This window comes from Cupressus sempervirens, chromosome 1 (assembly GCF_028749045.1).
Source record: "Cupressus sempervirens isolate cs-2001-9-10 chromosome 1, ASM2874904v1, whole genome shotgun sequence".
Lineage (NCBI taxonomy): Eukaryota > Viridiplantae > Streptophyta > Pinopsida > Cupressales > Cupressaceae > Cupressus > Cupressus sempervirens.
In genome coordinates this window covers 9,444,513-9,459,755 of record NC_143118.1, presented here as the reverse complement: position 1 = coordinate 9,459,755, position 15,243 = coordinate 9,444,513, and positions in this window count along the sequence as shown.

The window sequence follows — 15,243 nt, the reverse complement described above, 5'->3', positions numbered from 1 at the left end:
ACCATGATCTTGCACATCCCATGAAAAGTAATTTTTGACACAAAAGTTTTCACCCTTTCTTGAGGTGTGACCCTCAAGCAACCTTGTGTAACATGAAAAAAACTTCCAAGTGTGGGGAGTTGCGTTCTTAGGTTGAATCTTCGGAGAAGGCCGATTTCCTTACTATCAGGGTGTACTTGAATTACTACTTGAGAGGACAAGGGAGAAGGATAACATAAATTAAAATGCTGAAAGGGAAAGAGTGTGATGCACCAAGATAGAAACATGGTTACAACTCTGCCTATAGCTGCACAAAACATCAATGAAATAACCAAAATACACTAATCTTGACTCTATTCTATTTCCCAAGGAGTCACATGCAGGCTTGGAACTGAATGAAGTGTTGAAAGGAAAGATATTTCACTATGTAATAACTGCTAACAAACTTAACACAACATCTGAATCAAGAAAAGTAGAAAAGAAACATTCACTCACCATAAGGCACATATATGCACTAGAGAATAAAATGGCAAGAGAAGGTAAGGAACAAAGATTTCATTAATGGAAAGGCAAAAGTTGCAGATCATAACATTGGTGCAAAAGTACATAGAGAAGAACCCCTAAGAAATATTTACAAATTGCCTTTATAGAGTTCATACATAACTCTAATGTTTACATTGAGTTCAAACCCTAACCAGGGTGGAGTCAAGTTATAGAGGAAGCAATAATTGAAGAATCAGATGAAATATGATCATGAAGTATAATTTCTGTTGGAAGTGACAAGTAGGGCAGATCAAGTGCACCTAGCCGTAAGAGATCAAATCATCGACATCTGATAATTTCATGTATTAAAGAGGCATGGTATGCAAACAAAGTCCAAGAAGTCATTCAACATTGAAGAACTGGCTTTGATAGCATCTCATGGCTGCACAAAGCTGATTCATACCACTTGTAAAAAATGTGGGGAGGGATAACATGACATGTTATCCACCCACAACATGTAGGGTTGACCATGGTAGGGATCCAATTTTCCCAAAATTGAATGATGATCGTTGATGAAGATCTTCCTCTTGAAATGGATGACCTAGATGTCACAAGAATCTCCTAATGAACAATTAAGTCAAAGCCATCGATGTAATCCTCTTTATTTCTAGTAGATGATTGAGATGCAACAAGGAGATTCCTTCCAATGAAGGAAGCAAATAACATGAAAGGTGGGGAACCCCACCACGTGGCATAGTTCTGGACTTCAAAGCCTTGCAAAGTGAAGAATTGTTAGAATGGAAATGCGTGGAAACATCATATGCCTTGTCATTTGACAGAATAAATGATGATCTTTTAATCTTTTGTTTAATCTTTTCCATTGATCTATACATGTGTACATTGGGTTAATTCGAGTGTTGGAGATGAGACCCTCTACCATCTGGTGAAATTTTGGGTTCCAGAGCTTTGAGAATGCATTATAGTGTGAGGAAATGCCAAAATGACAAGGCATGGAAGCATCTCTTGCTTTCAGGAAGATGAGTAGATAGCTTGCAAAAACATGAGAGTTGTCAGATCTCATTTGCAAAGAATCTAGCCTATTGAAAGTTTCTCTAATTGAATATTAGTGATGGGCTAAATGGAGGCAAAAATAGCCAGCATTCTTAGTAGCTCAGAGGGGGTGCTTTCCTACTAAGCATAGGATCAGTGGACTTAAAAAATCCATTGGGCATGGAGTCACCAAAAGAACAAGACACTGTCCCACTTGCAACTTCACAAAAATTATGCCTCTGCAATCAACAAAATTACAAAATTTGCTATATCCAGGAGGGAACAACTATACTCGTGCACTTCTTGGAAATAAGAAACCTACTCTTATATGTACATAAAACCTTTAACATCCTCTAAAAGAAAGGTTTATGGTGAATCTCATTGATTGGGATTGGAAGAACTTGACCATCAGGCCTAGATAGCTAAAAAGTGTAGGCCTCTTTGAAGTTGTTACTAATAAATGAGCCACTCCACATAGCATAAAATTTGGAGTATCTACTAGGCTTATCTCTATCAACATCCCACTTGAGGACAAGGTCCCCCTCCTTGAAGAATTTGACCATGACCTTCTTGTCAAATTTTTTTGACCTGTTTCTAATATGTCTCAAGTGTATGTATTGCTTAGTGTCATTTTTCTTCAAGTTCCATTATTTTAGCTAGCCTAACTATTATAACATCATTATCTACTGGCCCCAATTGATGAGCTAGTTCAAGAGAGGGAAACTCAAGTGAAATAGGAAGCCTTGCTTCCCTTCCATATACTAGCATGAAGGGCGAGTTCCCAATTTCTCTCTTGGGTGTAATTCTATTGGCCCAAAGTGGAGTCCTCAACTTGGTATGCCAACACCTCAGATTATCTTCAATTATTATCTATATTATTTTGATGAGGTTCTTGTTGGAAGATTCACCCCAACCATTCCCTTGAGGATAGTAATTTGAGGAAGTGCTCAAATATATTCCATGGTCAATAGCCCAAGAGCATATATGAGTTCCAACAAAAGACTTAGCATTATTTGATATGATAGTTGAAGGAACACCAAATCTAGTCACTATTCTATCAAGGAACTCAACCGCTGAAGCCTCTGTTGCATCTCTCAAAGCTACTATCTTTGTCCATCTCATGAAGTAATCCATGGCTGCCAAGATCCATTTGTGACCAAAACAAGAGGGTGGGTTTATGGGACCAATGAAATCCAAACCCCATTGAGAAAAAGGATGATTAGATTGAATAGGATGAAGAGGAAGGGTGACTAATCTTTTTTTTCTAGAGAAGAAGACACATTTCTCACATTTCCTCACCCATTTATAAGAATCATTGAATAAGGTTGGCCAATAATAACCAACCCTCATTATCTTCATTGTTGTAATCCTAACTGAGAGATGACTGCCAATAGGGCCATCATGGAATTCTTTTAACAGCCTGCTAATCTTATCTGTATTGATACACCTCAGAAGGACTCCATTAGAATCCTTCCTAAATAGTATTCCATCCATAAAGACATAAGGAATAGACTACAACCTGAACTATCTTCTCTTAACTCTATTTAGGCCTTGTGGATATCTCCTTTCTACCAAGAAGGTAGTCATGTCATGCAAGCAATCATTTTGATTTTCATTCTCTTTTGGTTTCTCATTATGTATTAAGAAGGCAACCTCCTTAGGTGTCTCAAAAAATGAGACCATTTTATCACACAATCCTTTGCCTCTTACAAGATTGGTGATCTTAATTTCAATTTCATATTCCATGACCTTGGTGATACATCTAGATCTCTTTTCATTGATATCCTCATTCAACTAGAATTCCCTTACACTTGCATGGGCAAGCAAGAGTTGGACCTTGTTATGGGGCAATAAATGTCTAAACTTTTTGAGAGCCCCCACAACAACAATAACTTGCTTCTCCACATAGCTATATTTGCTCTCATAGTCCTTAAGTCCTTCACTAAAGAAGAAAATGGGATGCTCCAAATTATCTTCATTTAATTGTTTTAAAGCATATGATATATTTGGTTCTCCTCCAAGAGAATAGAGGATGAAATCCTTATCAAAATTGGGATTGACAAGAGTGGGAGCTGATGTGATTGATTTCTTAATCTCTTCAAAACTGGCCTTTCCTTCCTTGGTCCAAGTAAATATCATATCCATCTTCAACATGGTTGTAAGATGCTTCACTATAGAAGCAAGACTAGGTGCAAACCTTCTCGTGAAGTTGATCCTACCAAGAAAACTTTGCAATCCTTTCTTGTGGTTGGGAAGTGGGAGAGAGATAATTGCTTCCACCCTTTTCAGATCTATCATTAGCCCATCTCTTGACATAATATGTCCCAAGATATTTCCTTGATCAATGGAAAACAAACATTTTTCTAGATTTATAGATACACCATACTCTCTACATTTGATGACCACCTATCTTAAATGATCAAAGTGATCTACTGCATGCTTTGAGTAGACAGTTATATCATCAAGATATATTAGCACAAAATTTTCCAACACACCATTAAATTCATCTCCATTACTTTTTGAAATGTAGCACTTGCAATGCTTAGTCCAAATGACATTTTACAATAGTCGTAAGTACCCCATTTAGTAGTGAAGGCTATCTTGTATTAGTCTAACTCCTGGACTAAAACTTGGTTATAGCTTGAAAAACTATCTAAGAAAGAAAACCTCTTTGAACCACTAACATTGGATATAATTTTTTCTACAGAAGGAAGGGGATGGTGATCTTTAAGAGAAGCGTTATTAAGGTCCCTAAAATCTACACATAATCTAATTTCTTCACTCTTCTTTCTAATAGGAACAAGATTGGCTACCCATGAAGAGTGCTTAATAGGAAAAACAATATTTGATTCTATAAGTTCAGATAGATCTTTTTTCATCAAGGGTTCAAACTTGGGGTTCATTGGCCTTTGATTTTGTCTAACATGCTTTGCATCATGGTTTAAATATATGGTGTACTGAAATAAAGCTTGGGTCAAAATCCTTTAAGTCTTCATAGATCCAAGCAATAACATCATTGAATTCTTGACATAAATTAATGAAAACTTATTGTTTAGCCTTAGAGCACGCCTTTCCCAAGTTAAGAGTCTTTCCATCATCAATGGTGACATGTATGTAGTCATCCCTCCTTGCAGTCAAGTTTGAGCCTTTTCTTCTTGCTTGATCATCAGAGTTAAATATTCCCTCTAAAGTGACTAAACCTTTAGGCAACTTGTTGGAGTTCAGATTGACAATCTAATCTCCATATTGGCTTTGTAGCTTGGATTGATTCTTAGTAGCTAAGTTTGTTTCATTTTGTAAAAAATGAACAATTTGCAAATCAGAATCAAATACTTGCCAATTTGTGCAATTTTTTGGGACAATAGGCCTCACAATGAGTCTGATATGTTGTTTCTTTGTATCAGCAACATGTTCTAGTATATCATAATGAGTACCAACTTCTGCAAGTCTATCAATATGTTTGTTTTTATTTCTAGGAACACTCTGAACATTGAATGCTTGGAAACCTTCAAGTGATCCCAGAATTGATGTTTATATGACTTGAGAAGGTTGTTATTTGTGACATTTCACTTTCTAATTTGATTCACAACCAACTCACTGTCCCCAAATACTTTCAAGAGTTTTATACCCCTTCTTTGTGCAAGTTGGAGGCCTTGGATCAAGACTTCATAATTGGCCACATTATTAGTGCAACTGAATTTGAGTCTATATGAAAAGTAGTATTTCTCCAAACTAGGGGAACAAGCACTACACCAGCATTTGAACCATTCTTATTCCTTGAAACATCAAAGAACATATTCCACAATCCATTAGCATCTTCAATTTATCTCATGAGATTGGGAATAGGAGCCCCCTCCTCAAATATACAATAAGTTCCAAGGCCCGTCTCTTCAACTTCTTGTATTGGGTCAATTTGGAAAGCATTAGCCTATTCATCTATAAGATAATCAAAAACCTCTATTTAGAGAGTAACATGTTCATGAGTTATGCATTCCTCATCTTCTTCATGGATTGCATGATTCATATTTATAGGGCTAGGAGTTAAAGTCTTTGTGTGATTAAGGCCAATGGTTTTGCCTTTATGGAAGCCTTTTTTCCATATCTAGTCCTAAAGAAAATGTAGGACCAATAAGATGCAATATAGCCACCAATTTTTGTAGTGAAGTCCCTAGATAGGCAAATATCAAAATGTGGAGGAAGCTCAACAACTGATACGTCTTGTATAAAAATACAACCAGGAGATGCATGCAATGCCATCTTTACACCTCTTAACACTGCTATGTTGGAACATAACTACCATCCAATTGAACAACTCCCTTAGACATTGGTTCATATTTAATACCAAGAAGATCAACTACACACTTTGGCATAATTGAGCTACTAGCTCTAGAGTCTATCATATAATTGTGAACCAATTTATCTCCTATAATCAAAGAGAGATAAAAGGGGGGAGGCTTACTCTTCTTACTTGTTTCTTTTTCCCTTATAGGTTTCCCAAAGCTTTTTTCTCCATCCATGGTAGTGTAGACACCTAAATCTGATTACACCGCTTCGGTAATCTTATTTAGCTATCTCTAAAGGCATCATTAATTAAATTCCTATTTAATTAATCCTTTTGCCATCCCCTAGCTGATTAATTTAATTAATCATCTATAGTCCTAATTGATAAATCAAATAACCCATTATTTATCTATTAATTCTATTCTCCTATCTAATTCCAAAACCCTCATTTATTAAATAAATCTATTTGATAAATAAAGCCCTCAAATCTAATAACCCCAAAACTATCCTAAATCCTCCATTTAGCCTAATCCACCCCATCCACCCATACTAACCAAGCTTAGCCACTAACTCACCCACCCTCATTAAATGCCATCCACTTGCATATCTCTAACAAGCTTAGTCTAATCCTAAATCACCTCTAATCCCACCCCTAACCTTGTCACATTCCCTAAACAAGTTTAAGACTTTCCTAAGCCAAACAAAGTCAACAATCTCAACTCCCTCCAAAATATCCCAACCACTAAGCCATGAATGCTCTTATAAAGGCCATAAAGACTCTTACAAGCCCATTCATTGCTCTTACAAGCTATTAAAAAGGGTATTTATGAAGATATTATCCCTTGAGCCTCCTTTGTTGACTCATCCTTGCCCTTTCCTCCATCCTCTCACCCTGTGACATGCGTCACTCTTTGATTGGTTGTAAGGAAGCACAATCCATGTGCTCTCCTCTCATGCAATCTAAGCCCTCCATAAGCTTTTTCCTTTCCTTCCATCTTAGCCCTCCATCCCTCAAACCTCTTGCCTATAAATTGAATGCCCTCCCAAGCCATATCATCACAACCTTGAAGCTAAAGTTATAATGTTAGTTTGAGAAACAAAGCCCTTAACCATACCCTTATGATGCCAAATTGAGAGCTCACAAAGCTACCAATTTGCCATTTTCCATCTCCATTGAAGCATAGTTTGAGTATCTTGAGCATACATACCAATCATTCATTTAGACTCATCTACAAAGAAAAGAGCTAATTCCTATTGGGAGAGTCCATTCATTTGGCTCACATTCCTAATTAGGGGTTCCTCTTTAGTCTCTCTTATATGTTATATTAATCTTTGTTAGTTAATGCTTTGTTCTCTTAATAGATTAGTGTTTCTTGCTAACATATTAGTATATACATTTTGGCACGCTCGGTGGGACCCCACCATGGGTCATTTAAGCATCCATTTCTATCTATATGTTGTTTTTTCTAATAATCTAATGTTTCTTGTTGTTTGAGTGAGTTGTAGGCTGTTTCACTTATTTTTGCAGGTTGAAGAACGCACTTGAGAAGAAAACATACCCTCTAAAAACTTGAAAATAATAATAAATTTTTTTTTTGTGGAAAAAATCCACGCATTTCAATTCTATTCGTGTAGTGTCGTCTCCGCAGATCAGCGTCTCTGTAGATTGGCATCTACGCTTGGTGAACTGTCGTCTTTGCTTGGTGAACTATCATCTCTGCAACCTCAACTATCATCTCCGCAGATTGGCGTCTGTGCCTACAAATTGTCGTCTCTGCCAGATACTTTGTCATCTCCGCCGCCACCTCTAATATTCTGTCATCTTCACCACTACCTCTAATTCTCTATCATCTCCGCTGCCACCAACCTAAACTATTGTCTCCGCTACCACCAACCTAAACTGTCATCTCTGCAGTTCAGCGTCTCTACCTGGTTTCTTTTTTTTTTTTACGCCGCCAAACTGAACTGTCGTCTCTGCCTCTTTCTCTGTCATCTTTGCAGATCAACGTCTCCACAGTTCAACATCTCTGCAATTTGGTGTCTCCACCTGATGAACTGTCGTCTCCGCCTATTATTGTTGCATTTCTTTTTCAACATCTTTGTTTTTGCACTTTGTAGAAAAAAGAAAAAAGAAGAAGTATAAATCAAATTTTAAATTTTGGTGGTTCCATAGAGAAGAGGTTTTTTTAAATCATTTTTACGCTTAGGAAAAAGAACAAAAAAAGTTGATTTTATTTTCTCCATAGTTAAGCTTCAAATTTTGAGATTTTTGGGTTACTAATCAAATTGGCTTTTTTGTAGCTTTGCAGGTTGGAGCATCTATGAAACCACTAACCATGTTTCTTGCAGGTTCTCTTTACATGGTTTAATGCACTTGAAAAATGAATTTGCATGCTTAAACACATTTTTCTTTGAATGAATGTTGCTCAAACACAATCTTGAATGCCATGGATTAAAATCAAAATTTTTCTTGGAATGCATGATTAAAACAAACAAACACAATCTTGAATGCAAAAGATCAATTAATCATTGCAATATCTCACACTTCAATTTTTGGGCATAAAAAGAACCTAACTCCACATTTTAGAAATTTTTTAAGTTATAAAAACTATTAAAGATGCTTTGAGTGAGTATGTAGTTGGACTCACCATCTTTAATCACCCATCAATTTAACCATTGGTTGCAATCTCAATGCCATCTATGGGGATGGGTCTACCTAAGAAGGTGTTAAGTGCTCCACACAAATCAAACTCCACTCACTTGGGTCTTTAGTAGTTTTTCTAAGTTAAAAAATCTCTTGAATGAAATTTAGTCTTGCTAATACATTATTTGGGCATTAAAATTGGACAACTCTTGACGTGGAGGGCCTCCGAGCGCGCGCTTGAAACAGAATTTCACACATCTTTGTTTTGGATTTAAAATGAACAAACACTCAATGTTGAATGCCTTAAAGAAAATCAATCAACACTTGACGTGGAGGGCCTCCGGGTGCACGAGTTTACTTTTGTTGACCCTAACTCTTCTTTTTGTTTGCATTCTTCGATCAATTTTTCTTTGTTGGCACATTTCAAAGTTGGAATTGAACATTTTCATCTTAAACATCAGTGCTTGCAAAGTCTAGATCAGCACACATAAAAGTCAGTTGGTAAAGGAACAAGCGTGTTTTTTAGCCCAAGGTCATCCAAGTCTTCTCTCCCCTTATCGTCTTCCGAGGCCATCTTGGGTGCATAAGATTAGGATCCAAAACCTTGTTTCTCTTTTTAGGAGGCCTGCTTGGGGATTTCATCACCCCTTGGATGACCTCAACTCAAGTGTTTCGGCGGAGTATAAAAATTGGGAGGTGAATCCAAAGACATCTCGCTCTCTTAAAATCAAGATTTTGTCACTCGGGCTAAGCCTCAAGGAGCTTTATACCCTTGAGAAGTGAAAGAGGAGAAGTGAGTTACCGCTCCTCTCGGCTGTGTGACATCTTTTTGGTTTCATCTATGAACTTGGGCCTCACGTACCTTGGGTATATTGAGGACTCCCAAGCTAAACCAACTGTCAGCCTTGTTGACAACCATCTAGGGTGTTAATATGTTTGAAGTGACTGATCGAAACATTTGTAAAACATACACACTCCTTGGCACAAGTATCACATTCTGAGAATCAAAAACTTCTATCTGGTTGTTCCTATCTATTGCTTGATTTTTTATTTTTTGAATGAATGTTTGCCAAACTTGGTCGTTCCTAGCTTAGGGAACACTTAGCATAGTCACTGCCTATTTCAGAAGTTGAACAAGTTGAAGCAAAACAATTGAGATCTCTCAAAGCCAAGTAGATTCAGGAATTGATGTCAAAGCAACCCAAACCCAAACAGAATTTTTATAAAGTCAAACTCAAGCCATCTCAGGCATACCAAGAACTTTCAGCCAAGAGAAAGGAAATAACATCGAGCCCTCGAATTGCCAAGCTCCACAAAGCAGAGGACAAAGCTGCTGATGAAGCCCTTCAAGATGCCTGATTAGATCACACTATCCAACTTAACCAACATCCAGGGGTTAACCCTGCTTATGCCTTACCAACTAGGCATGCTTTCTATGATTAGACCCCTTTGTTTCTCCACATCTTCTTGCATAAGCTTCACTTTAGAGTCCTCTTTTTAGGTAAGCCAGCCATCCTTAGTCATCCCCTTAAGTATTTTAGCTCATCCATCCCATTTAGAACCAAACCATCTAGCCAACAATCCAAAAACTTCACATCCAAGCCTTCAAAATTGTTGTCACTTTGCCAAAAGTTTTCCATTCCTAACATCTTCCAAATCCACTAGCCTCACCAAGGTTATCCCTTTGATAGAGCTTTGTCTAGGGTAATCTAGCTTTGTTACTTGTTATCCCTCATCACCTTGAGCTAAAGTTTGGGATCCACAAGTGGTCAATCTCGTGTTCTTTCTAAAGGATCATCAGTCTATCCTTAAGTTGACACAATCACCACAAAGCTTGCACATAGGAAAGTAGACCTTTCGTGCTTTGGAAACATATCTTTGAAGTTAGAATCCCCAACCTAATCCTCTTTAGGTTTTGTCATATAGCTTTACCTCAACCTAGGAAATCATTTGCATAGAAAAGCCTTCCCCATTTGCACCCATCAGTATTGTTGCATCCCATCCCTAGGAAACATTCTACATTTTCATGCCACCTGTCACTCGCTTAGCCAAGAAGAAGGAAACAATGGAGCCCTATCATTTGGATCAAACAACATCGCTCCCCTTGAGCATTCAACCATCCTTCAGCTCAGAGAACACCATACCATCACCTACTGACATTGAAGCTTTCATGAACCAAATAGGAAATGCAATATTGGTGAACGCCACTATAGACAAAAATAAGGAAACAATCATGGCTAACTTTCTAAGGGACAACATTGGAGCCTTCGACTTTGGAAGACCTCCTCCCCTATCAGAGCCATCTCACCCATTGTTTGGACAACTCCCACCACCCATACGCTCTTATGATTCAAATTATCCTCAATATGTGCCAAAAAAGAGCCTCAACCCACCCCATATGATCCAACAGACCCAAACATACCAGCCTCGACTCAAGTTGAAATCTCCCTTCCACAAGCCAATTCAGCCACCACCACTCCAACATTGGTCCATAACACTCCATCCCAAACCCCCTTCACCCAGAATACCTCATCATTCACTCCCTTCACTATTGTTACTGCTGCTCTCCAACCCAGCCTTCCAAATCCACCCATCTTCCAAATCAGTGCTAACATCTTTGGCCAACCTTAGCAATATACAACCGGGATGCCACCCATGGGGCCAAGTAATCAACCCTTCATCACCCCTAGCTTGTTTACCTTAGCTCAGAACACAATTCCATCATTTCCACTAGGTCCTTGGAGCCGTGCCATCAGCCACAAATCCACAAGCTACTACCCTCACTCCACAAAGCTATCAAACCCCACAAGCTACTATCAATGTTCTGCCAAGCTCTCAAGTGACCCAAGCTCCTGCCACCACTCTACCAAGCTTTCAAATCCAACCACCAAGCTATCAAACCCCATTAGTTCTATTCCCAAGCTTTCAATTCCCACCACCTTCACCACCAACTAATCCATTACCTCCTATTACCAACTATTTTTCTATGCCACTTCTAGGAGGAAATCCACCACCACCAACCACCAATTACTTGGCCTCTTTTGCCATGCAGACATCTTCCCAGATGGGGGTACAACCTACATATATTGGTCAAACTCCTCAAATCCAAAGTCAAGTTCCACAAGCTCCCTGATCCTTTCCCCAAGCTTTACAACCATCTTATACCTTACCTCCACAAAGCAATCCATTTATCCCACAGCTAGCTTATGTTCCTCAATCCCAACCTCAAACCCAATATCAACAGCAAGCCTCGAAACACATGCAGCAATATGTGCCACCTCCACCTCAACAACCCATCATCTACCATTCAGTTTCCCAAGCCATGTACAATCCCTACCAGCCCATACCTCAAAGCCATCCATATTCCATTGCCCCATCTAGCACATACCTACCTCAGGGCACTCCTACATTGGGGGCACCCCAGCCATCAACCATTAATTCAGAATGGGAAGCCATGAAAACAAATTTGAAGAACATCCAAGAGGGAAATGATCCAAAAACCTTCAAGTTTGAGAATGTGTGTCCTTACCCATTTGACAGAGCCATTACCATGACACCATTTCCCAAGCATTTTGAGACACCCAAATTTGACAAATTTAGAGGAAAAGGAGACCTTGTCACACATATCAAATAATTTTACATGCACTTCCAAGAAGTGGCATACGATGACATCTTCCTCTTGCGTCTCTTTCCCAAAAGCTTGGCCAGACTAGCTCTTGAATGGTTTTATAGAATCCCATGTGGCACAATTAAAAACTTTGCTGAATTGTCTGAGGCATTTGTAGCCCAATATGCTGATCTTGTTGAAACAGAGCTATCAGTAGTTGATCTTGTCCACACTAAGCAAATAGGTGGAGAAAGCCTTCCTGAATATCTGTAAAGATGGAAAACCCTTACCACTTGCATATCTTGCACATTAGAGTTCCATTTGGTGAAAATGTTTATTGATAATGCCCATCCTAGCTTGGCTCACCACATGACCATGAACTGTTTACAGACCTACAAAGATATCAAAGAGAAAGGAATGATCCTTAAGCAAGGACTCACTAAAGATGGTATGGTCAAGATTTACAAGGAAGCCAACCAAAATCAATCACATTCCAATGACAAGTCTAGGTATTGGAACAAAAATAAACACGTTGCAACAGATGGAGTCATTGACACCAGACATGTGAATATTGTTGGTCCTTCTCAAAACTAGTCCAACCCACCATATCAACCAAATAATCAGCAAGCTATCAACTACCAACAAAAAAATAACCAAAGCTATCAAAACCACAATCCAAGACCCAACTTCCAAGGGTCTAGCAATCAAGCTAATGCCATCAATGTAGCTGCAGGACAAAAGCCCAGATTCCAACCTGCACCTAGAAATTATACACCCCTTGGTGAGCCATTGGATGTCATTTTTGAGAAATTAGTCAAGGAAAACCTCATCAAATTTCCTCCTACCTAGCAAATTGACCCAAGCCAATCCAAAGCTGCATGGTACAAAGATAATGAGTACTGCAAATTTCATAGGGTAAAAGGTCACACTACCCTCAAATGTATGAAACTGAAAGATTATGTGTAGGACCTCATTGATTGGAAAGAAATCACCGTTGGTGCCCAAACCTCTCCCAATGTAGGCTTACAGATCTATCAAAATGCTTTCCCTCCTCACAACAACCAAAATCCTGGAAAAGCACCTATCCAAGCCAACAACAACAACACCAACAATAGCCAACCAAACCAATAGCATGGGAAGAACAATGACCACACTTCATCCTATATAGACTATGGTAGGCTCATAGGTTGTATATCTGAGAAAGAGCCTTCTGTCAATGTTATCAATATCCAAGGACCAAACAATGAGTGTGCAGTCACCACTTGAAGAGCGCAATTTAACATCACAGGCCCACCGGTTTCACCAGAACCATTAGCTCCATCAAAAAGCCAGTACAATATCTTGGAACACCTTGGGAACATGCCAGCCCAAATCTCCATTTTAGACCTCCTCCGCACTAGTCCTGTGTACAAGAACATCCTTGATAGTGCTCTCATAGAATCCCGTGTCCCTTTAGATATCAATGCTATTGAATTTTGTAATCTTGTTGGACACCTATCCTCCTCATGTGCCCTATCATTCAAACCCACTGACATACCCGTGGTCGAGCTAGATCACATCCTTTTTCTTTGCATAGCCATCATGGTATCCAATTTTTCCATAAAAAGAGTAATGATAGATAATGGATCAGCCTTGAATATTTGTACCCTAAAATTCATAAATAAAGTTGGGTATACTGAGGCAGATATCATTAGTGAAGTTATCACCATCAAAGCTTATGACAACTTGGAAAGAACCACAAAAGGAACTATTTTGCTGCCAATCAAGGTTGGGCCAGTCATCCAAGAAACACTCTGCCATGTTATTGATCTAAACCTACCATTCAACATCCTCCTTGGTCGCCCATGGATTCATGCCATGAAAGCCATTCCATCCACTTACCATCAGTGCGTCAAATTTTTGCATCAGGGTACAGAGGTAACCATCCATGCCGATCTAGAACCCTTTGCTTACTGCAATGCAGTTGAAGCTTCATAGACAAACCATTGCCTTGGAATTGATATCAGCACATCCATCGCCAGCTCATCCCACACTTGTAATGACCCAAAAACCATCCTCACTTCCACCCTGTCTATCGTGAAGATCAATAACAAAGGCTGTGGAGAGTATAGTCTGTCGGATGCATTTGCTATCAGGGCACTCCCACTTGATCCACACACCCATGGACGATCAACATATCACAAAGCTAAGGAGATTCCACCTCCTCGATACAAACAATTTGGCCCAACAACCTTTGTATCCTCAAAAATCCCTCTTCATGAGGAGCTCACTCCAAATATCAACAATTGGTTACATAAGGATGCACCTCTAGGAAATCAAGCACGCCTTGATCACTTCAGCCAGAAGTATCCCCAAGAACATAAGCTCATCACTGACAAATGGAACTATCAAGGTGGTGGTCTAGGACCAGAGGAAAGAGGCATGCAGTGCCCCATCGACGCACACAAGTGGGAATTGAAGTCAGGTCTTGGCTTTGGCATACCCACAACTGGGGACACCAATATAGACAATCATGCTTTTTTGAACATTTACCATGACCTTGTCAAAATCGAAGACATTCCTGAGGAAGTTTAAAAGAGAGCCTAAGATGATATCCTAGACCAAATCTTCCTCGGAGACTCTGTTCTCCAAGAACTATCCATCCACCTCATTGATCTACCACTTGCCCATCCACAACTCATAGATTGGGACCAACCAAGCGTCATACACATTGATGAGTTCACATCAGAGGAAGCACTTTTGAGATTCATGAGAGTTGAAACTCCTCATAAGAAAACAAAGCCAAATTTTGCCTATATCTATAAGCTAGATCCCAAGGGGTATTTTGGAGAAAATTCCCAACCTAGTTTTGATACACCCAAAACTGGAACTAAGGTGAATCCCGGACTAGCTAAGGCAGTGAAGAAAACCCCTCAACAAGAAAATCCAGAGCCACAAGCAGAACATGAGGATTTAGCATTGCCTCCTCAAGATAATCGACCAGAGGTGTCTTCTATTCTAATTGAGGATACTAGAGAAGTCAACATCGGTTCTTTAGAGATCCCCAGACTTGTTCACATTGCTGCATCCCTATCACAAGACCAAGCTGACCTCCTCTTTGAGGTCTTAAGAGAGAACATTGGCTGATTTGCATGGTCATATCAGGACATGCCAGGACTTGATCCAAAGCTTGTAGCTCATCATCTTGCAGTCGATCCAA